An 8,942-nucleotide genomic window follows, 5' to 3' on the forward strand; every position below is an offset into this window, starting at 1 on the left:
CATCCGTTTGACCCCAATTTTGGGGTTTGCCATAAGCCGCGCGTGGCGCTGTCGCCACCTAGCGGCCATATCTGTGCTAATCGTGACAGACACGTTTTGTTAGAGAGTGAGTCTTCTGTACTTAGTACTATTATTTATTCTGTGGTTCATTTAATTATTATTTTATTAATCAGGGTGCAATTGACGCATGTTGTTGGATGCAATTGCGCCATCTATATAATAATATGATCAATACACATCCACTTATTTTCTAATGTCTCTCATAGATGGCGCTGTTATCAATAGTCATCGATTATTATGTATGTTTGGCAAACTTCTTTATATGAAAAATATAGGTACTTTTTACATTAACACTTTAATATAAGAGTTAGACCAAGAAAAGTCTGTAATGTTTTGATAGCATATGCAGTGCAAGAGTTATTTATGTCATAATTTCATGTAAGTTTGACGTTAATAACGCTTAAGTGTTATCAAAATCGTTGCAAACTTTTCTTGGTCTAGCTCTAATTGATGATTGGTGGACTTTAATGATGTTGTTCATATATGTTTGCGAACTTAATCAGTTGATAATTTTCATTTGTCCATATCTGTCGTTATGCCATAGAGGGACAAACGACGATCATTAGCTGGTTACCTAAGCTGAGCAAGTGAATAGCGCCGTAAATCTTTATAATGGTGGTATTCCACCTGTTCAATTTCTTTGTCCAATGACAAAATACATATTGAACTCAGATATTGGATAGATGAAATATTACCCTAATATAATTATTCATAGTCATTAGACTGGCGTTATTCATAAACGAATACTAACTTCAGTTGATAATTATTTGAATAAAACGCATGTTTTTTTATCTAATTATATATTAATCTAAGGACATATAGCAGGAGGTAAAGACAGGATGTGCAGAGTGTACAGTTAATATGCCGTGACAACGCCCGGCAAATTCTTGATTCTGACGATGTTGTTCTGCGCCGATTGTACTGAAAAGAAATAAAATATATAGGTATTAGTATTAAAGAAGCAAATGAAAAATAACATTCGAGACGTTAATAAAAAGATAAATGAGCGTTAAAAACTCATAAAATTGATTATTATTTCATATCTTAGCGTGGTGGAGGAATGTGATGTGCTCTGGTATTTAAGACGTGGAAATGATCTTTCGGTTTATCGTTTTCCGTGCTTCACAGTTACAATTTTGAAAGTGATCATTTTGCTTGTTGTAATGTTAAGGGGTCCAATGATTACCAGTTTGCCGAACTTTAGCCTGTCAGTTGTTCGGAGCTGTCATCTTTTGCGTTTAACTATTAAGGTCGAATTACGTTAGATCGGGCCGTATCCGGGCCGGATCTTCTAACGCTTACTTTTTTATGACATGACAGGCATGTACATGATGCTTTCCATGGAAAACGATGCGCCGGAAGCTCCGAGTCGGACACGGCCCGGTCTAACGTGAGTCATCCTTTAAGCTAATATCATCCGGCGAACTGGTAATCTGTGGGCCCCTTAAGAATTAAGGACGCATTTCCACTTTGCTGTAAGTCTGCGCGGAAAGAGAAAAGTCGTAGAATGCTTGCGGCGCAATACATTTCACGACTCTTCTCTTTCCGAACAGACTAACAACAAATAGGCGTGTCTGTCAATTTGTCTCTTTATTTAAATGGAGCTGGCTACATGTAGAATGGTAATTGTTTTGTCATGGCTAGTGTATTTAAATATAGACACAGTGGGAATGCGGTGTTAGTAGTCATGCACTTTAATGGCTTCTCTACACGATGGGCTAACGCCGGCCACTCCAAGGGACGCAGCCAGCCAGGTCGAATGAGATAGCAATATCACTTGCTCCCTCTTACGCATAAATGCGTCCTCCGAAGTGGCCGGCGTTGGCCCATCGTGTGCAGGAGCCGTAAAAACTTGTTCAGTTTTACCGTTTCGTCCGGATAGTGGATTCTTGGGGTCGGCTGCAGCAGCTCGTTGATGTTTACTCCTTACTAAGGAGTTGGCATGCTATTTCACCTGAAAATAGTTTATATAGTTTATTTCTCCAACATATATAATTTTAGTAGACAAAATCCAAATTTCTTATCAAGTTGCCGTGGTGAAGAAGTATTGAATGTGGGTAAATTGGAAAGGGTTGAATGGATTAACCAGTTTAAATTTAAGCGACATAAGTACTTGTTCATGGCTGATGAATGAATGGTAATCGCTAGCTTTAAATTGATTTGTCTATTATTTTGTTTATTGAAGTGAAAACTTCTTTAGCGGCGCTGTGCACTTTTTGTAAGACGATTCGCAAGACACGTGACTTGATCGAAAAACTGTTACAATTCTGCCCAAAATAGTTATTATTATATTACAATTAAATTGAGAAAGACAATTGTCAAATTGATATACATAATTAATGGTTTATGAAAACGGTTAGTTAAAGAGAATTTGTTTTTGAAATGGATTAATGTTAGGATATCCCTTTCTATATGGAGTTACATATGTCTTTGCTATTACTACAGGCAATGGAATGAGTTATAGGTATTGTCTTAGGGCAGGCGTGACTCACTCCGCGATTTCGTCGCTTTGCTACAGGTAGCTAAAAGTGCATCCGTTTGGCTCCAATTTTGGGGTTTGCCATAAGCCGCGCGTGGCGCTATCGCCACACAACCTACAGTTACATTTTTTGCTCGTATTACAGGCCACGCCCGGTATGTATAGCTTTACCTTTCGGTGTAAGTTGGCATCGATGACAGTAGTTTGTAGTAGTGATTGGGTGTCTAGTCTCGGCCGATAGTCGCTGGCGGCGGGATCGGATTTCGAGGTCGCAGTGAATAATACTGCGTATTATTGAGTTCTGTTTGGGTAGATACTGCAGCTGGTGGTGTCGGAGAGGTGTCCGGTGGTGTGTGGTGGCGGTTGACGTTGTCCTCCTTCTCTTTCTCTTGACGCTCTGTGAACTGGTGCAGGTCGCGCCACTTCAGGGTTTTGATAAGATCCGAATTGCTTGCTCGCGTACGGCTACAAATGATGTTAGAGGAGTCTTTTGTTGATGTCCAGCTTTATCTGAAATCTGAAAATTAATTATAATGATTATGTATAATTATATAAATATGTAATGTAAGGGTGTTTAATATGTTGAGGAAGAAATATGTTATTGAGAAAATTAATAGTTAAATCAGCGATATTGAGATGAATAAATATAAGTTTGAACTCGTTTGGTCTCTCTAATTGATTTGATGCTTGCACGAAAACATATATGCTTTATAAAGTATAAAAGGAAATATTACACACCTGACACCCGATACGTATTTTTCCGCCCGAGCCGCCGGCGAGGATAAATAAATTAGTCGAGAGTTAAATTTGTACCTGTAGATTTGTTCCTGTTCAGGTGATTTGTATTTGTGTAGTTTTATTGTATAGCTTTACCTTTCGGTGTAAGTTGACATCGTTGATAGTAGTTAGTAGTACTGCCGCTGGTGGTGTCGGAGAGGTGTCTGGTGGTGTGCGGTGGCAGTTGACGTTGTCCTCCTTCTCTCTCTCTCTCTCTCTCTCTCTCTTGACGCTCTGTGAACTGGTGCAGGTCGCGCCACTTCAGGGTTTTGATATGATCCGAGTTTCTTGCTCGCATACGGCTGCAATTATAATGATTATATATGATTATGTAATCTATTCGATGTTACAGTGCTTATTTCTGATTTTTTAAGTTAAGATAAGAGTGTTTAATATGTTGAGGAAGAAAGATATCATTAAGAGGATCAATAGTTAAATCAGCGATATTGAGATTAGTAAATATAGGTTTGAACTCGTCTGGTATCTCTCATTGATTTGATGCTTTTGTACTCTTTTATAAAGAGTGAATGGAAATATTACACACTTGATACCCGAGACGTATTTTTCCGCCCGAGCCGCAGGCGGGGGTAGATAAATTAGTCGAGGGTTAAAATGTGTATAATAATATTTAACAACACAAATAATAACGACGAGGAGGAGAAAATATAGATGGAATTTAGATTTTAATAAAAAAGATTACTGTACCGTTGGCCATAGGTAGTAGTATTCTGGATTTGTTGCTCAGTTATAGTTTCTTGATGTCAGTTTCTTGCTCGAGGAGTTACCGCGGTTGTTTGTATAGGCGCCGCACACTGCTTTATCTAAAAACATTTGTATTAAGGTTGATAACAATATAAGAAAAATCTATCTAATATGGTGAAAGTATACCTATAGATAAATATTTTTACAATAATTATGGTTACAGTTAAAAGTCAAATGTAAAATTGATGGACAAAACACTTTCATGAGGAGATTAAGTTAAATTGAAAAATAATAAAGATGATTTTCATGTCTAATGTCTAATCGTGCAATGTTAGGCTCGTTTATTGGTTAGTTTGGGTTTAGTGTTTAACTAAATAAGGCGAATAAATTTACTATTTTCGTTGTATAAACTAATAAAAAGTTATATTTACATACCACTTGTGTCGTAATATCTTGACCGAGTTGCAGAGATTGTAGACAGGTGACAATATGGTCGTGACGTAGAGTACTGATGACATTTTTTCGAGTGATGGGTTTTCTGAAAACATACATGGTATTAAGTAAAGAAACATTTTATTAGGCGAGTTGTTAAATTAAGCGACGAGTATTTATGATAAACAGGTACATTTTTACTTACGTAGATTTGTTAGGCAGGTAGATTTAATATATCTGTAAAAGAAAGGTTGTGAAATACTGAAGAACGACTGTCTGTTTTAGTTTAACATTTCCTTAACGGTAGGGTAATGTTATTAACGGGCGGCATCCAGCGGGAAGGATACAAACAGTCTTGTTTAAGGGATTATGGCAACTGTGAGCTACCCCTCAAACCATTCGCCAGATTAACCACAAAGGTTAAAATAGACGTATACCCAATGCAATTCGCAACCGGTTGCAAACTTTATTTTGCCTTGGAGTTACGTCCGCCCATCTAACTACTGCTAACTACACTATCTAATCTATACTTACAGCATATATATGTTACTGTGAAATGAATCAAATGACGAAATGAAAATGTAAGAGCATACATCTAAATATTTATATGCATGCACAATGTATATTTCTACTAATATGATGACAAGGATGAAAGTGTAGTTGTGAAATATGTATAGCAATATATGATATTTATATTGCTTTTATTTAGGGTGGAAAATAAACATTACATAGATACTTAAGTCGATGGTTGAATTGGTATGTTTGTAAATTTCAATGGCAAGTTGAAAATTTTTAATGTTGATAATAATATGAGGATGTTTGTATGTTTTTATCAAAATGAAATACGCATGATAACTATACCTTATATATCTTCTTGGACATCTTTTCTGGAAAATAAAATGCAAATTATTTAATATTTGAAAATTACATTATTAGTAATAATTTAATATATTTATTTTGGTAAAATACCTTGTTATGTATTTCTGCACTATTTTGTTGTTTCTAATACCTATTTATTGAGTCATTCCTGTAACATATTAATAGGATTAAAGTGTATATAATTAAACATTATAAGTGTAGGTGAGGAATTTTCTTTCTGGTCGATGGCTCGGCTTGCAGGTAAATGTGAAATGGTGAAATTTTTCTGAAAATAAAACAAAGCATATGAGTAATTTTATACAGTGTCGACTGATTATTTTAGTTCTACCTATTTACCATCGGTAGTAAATAGGAAGTTAACGGGCAGCAACCGCGGGAAGGAAATAATCAGACTTGTCCCAGAGTTCTTAGCAACTGCGCGCTCCCTCTGAAACCATTAACCTAAGAGAATAAGAGCCAGTGCAACTCGCGACCGGTCGCAAATTCTTTGTTGATCTGGCCCTATTTCCGCCCAACTAACTACGTGTGGATCGTAAGTGTCACTGTACAGTGTATCTGTAAGTAATAATATATACATTATATACAATACAAATGTCATGCCTAAGTATATGTTTGTAAATGAAATGTTGTAATGAGAGAGAGAAAGTATTGCGTGAGTATACGTAAAATTATCAAAGTTGATCGATTGCTATGTAAAAAGAATACACAAAACGAGTTTATGAAACTATACAGTTTAAAATATATCAATAAATCGGAACGTTACAAGTCAAGAGTCATTTAAACAGGATTTGACGATTGGATCTAATCAGATTTGTATTGTTAAATATTATTCAGCATTGAAACAGTAAAGTCGGTCGCTATATGAATTGAAATGAAAACGGCAATCACCTTCCTAAGGGAAAACACAGCAATGGCTGCATTATTTCTTAGGATGGCGGATGATCGTGTCTAGTGCATTAATCGAGCCATGTCTCGAGGATCGTGCACTCGTGTGGCTCCCGGCGAAGGAACGAAAAGACAGTACTGAGTGTGACTGCGACCGAGGTATTGCGACCGGTGACTTTGGTCGAGAGACTCGCGTGGGTGACCGGTGACGCGGTGTTCAACGCACAGGTCGACAGAGCGGTGCGAGTGAATCGCCTCGACCGCTGTTCGGTCCCTCTTCGAACCAGTATCCAGAGGTTCCTGCGTGCAGTGAAAGATTGAGTTTGTTATCTACACCCGATACCCACCCTCTCACCCACTGTCGTTGATTACTTCCATTGACACTGTTGAAAACAAAGAATTTGTAGCGAATTGTGAATTGACTGTTACAAATCCCCCCTCACGCCCTTCCCCTCTCCCGGCCTAAATTGTTTATTCATGGTCAAATTCAATTCCTTAAATTTATTTATATATTTATTATTAAAAAACCCATTTTTTTTCTACAGCTATTTTTGTTATTTTAATTTTACTCCGAAATTTATACATAAGTACATACATATATGGTATGAAAGTAATTTTTAAAAATACATGAGTATTGTGTTCATCGCATTTTAGTGTTATTTTTTTACCGATGTAGGTTACAACTTGAAGCATTTTGAGCTACAAGCGAATATGAATTATCAACACAAATATATTTTGTAATCCATAAATATTTAAAAAAAAATGTTCAATCTATACAATATTATATACAAAAATGTTACATACCAGGATATAAAAATATATAATATTGATAAATATTCAACCCTTAAATTCATACCATAAAAAAAGCTTTTTTTTTTTCATACTACTAACAAAAAACATTGAAAAAATAGTTCTTAATACCAACTTGATCAAGTATTGGTTAATTATGACAAGTCGATTAAGTACATTGGATAATGAATGTGTCATGATACATGTAAACAAATGTTTATAAATAAATATATGTATTAGTAACTCCATAGTAACCTTTATATCACAATTTTATACACTTATTCTTATTGATCAACATAATTTGATCATAATAAATTGAGACAATTTTTTTTATACCTACATGGAAGTTTTGTTATTTTTTGGCGAAGTCTACTAATTTTCGTGTTATTTTTTAAAATGGTTTCTATACGGTACATGTGATTGTTTTATACTAAGGCATTATAATATGAGTATAGATTTTGCCTATAGTTCTATATACAAACGTCTAAAATCGCGATGTAAAATTTAAAAAGTATAAACTATTTCAAATATTTACTAATAGGCGTTGGTATTTAAAACTTTTTAGCAGTCTACTAATTTTCGTGTTATTTTTTAAAATGGTTTCTTATACAGTACATGTGATTGTTTTATACTGAGACATTATAATATGAGTATAGATTTTGCCTGTAGTTCTATATACAAACGTCTAAAATCGCGATGTAAAATTTAAAAAGTATAAACTATTTCAAATATTTACTAATAGGCGTCGATATTTAAAACTTTTTAGCAGTCTACTAATTTTCGTGTTATTTTTTGAAATGGTTTCTTATACGGTACATGTGACTGTTTTATAATATGAGTATAGATTTTGCCTATAGTTCTATATACAAACGTCTAAAATCGCGATGTAAAATTTAAAAACTATTTCAAATATTTACTAATGGGCGTTGGTATTTAAAACTTTTTAGCAGTTACTAATTTACGTGTCATTTTTTAAAATGGTTTCTATACGGTACATGTGACTGTTTTATACTGAGACATTATAATATGAGTATAGATTTTGCCTGTAGTTCTATATACAAACGTCTAAAATCGCGATGTAAAATTTAAAAAGTATAAACAATTTCAAATATTTACTAATGGGCGTTGGTATTTAAAACTTTTTAGCAGTTACTAATTTACGTGTCATTTTTTAAAATGGTTTCTATACGGTACATGTGACTGTTTTATACTGAGACATTATAATATGAGTATAGATTTTGCCTGTAGTTCTATATACAAACGTCTAAAATCGCGATGTAAAATTTAAAAAGTATAAACTATTTCAAATATTTACTAATAGGCGTCGATATTTAAAACTTTTTAGCAGTCTACTAATTTTCGTGTTATTTTTTAAAATGGTTTCTATACGGTACATATGACTGTTTTATAATATGAGTATAGATTTGCCTATAGTTCTATATACAAACGTCTAAAATCGCGATGTAAAATTTAAAAAGTATAAACTATTTCAAATATTTACTAATAGGCGTTGGTATTTAATACTTTTTGGCAAATATTTACTCATTTTAATTACTTTATTTTTTTTATTTAAGTTCATTAATATTAATGTTATTCTGTAACAAATCTTCCATGTAGGTATAAAAATTCTGACTAAGTTTACTATGATCACGTTATGTTGACTGCCGATTTACATCAATAAGAATAAGTGTATAAAATTGTGTTATAAAGGTTACTATGGAGTTACTAATACATATATTTTTTTATAAACATTAGTTTATACCTATGTATCATAAGACATTTATTATCTAATATACTTCATCGAGTTATCATAATTAACCAATACTTGATTTAGTAGGTATTAAGAACTGGTTTTTCTATGTTTTTTGTTAGTAGTTTTGAAAAAAAAAAAGCTTTTTTTAATGGTATGAATTTAAGGGTTGAATATTTATCAACATAA

At 33.9% G+C, this 8,942-nt stretch overlaps 1 long non-coding RNA gene across 3 annotated transcripts; it reads right to left on the minus strand.

Annotated features, from left to right (window-relative positions):
- Positions 1-872: 872 nt before the first annotated feature.
- Positions 873-4,966, minus strand: LOC134675825 (uncharacterized). 3 transcript variants are annotated; one of them, XR_010099807.1, is made up of 7 exons: positions 4,656-4,966; positions 4,454-4,556; positions 4,022-4,137; positions 3,413-3,618; positions 2,711-3,056; positions 1,927-2,014; positions 873-981 (listed from the first exon to the last, which is right to left on the minus strand). It is a non-coding gene; the product is annotated as an uncharacterized LOC134675825 (long non-coding RNA). The 3 variants fall into 3 exon arrangements; XR_010099806.1 differs by lacking the exon at positions 4,656-4,966 and having other exon boundaries at positions 2,711-3,049; positions 4,454-4,645; XR_010099805.1 differs by lacking the exon at positions 4,656-4,966 and having other exon boundaries at positions 4,454-4,645.
- Between the last annotated feature and the right edge of the window lie 3,976 nt (positions 4,967-8,942).

Source organism: Cydia fagiglandana, chromosome 23 (genome assembly GCF_963556715.1).
Source record: "Cydia fagiglandana chromosome 23, ilCydFagi1.1, whole genome shotgun sequence".
Lineage (NCBI taxonomy): Eukaryota > Metazoa > Arthropoda > Insecta > Lepidoptera > Tortricidae > Cydia > Cydia fagiglandana.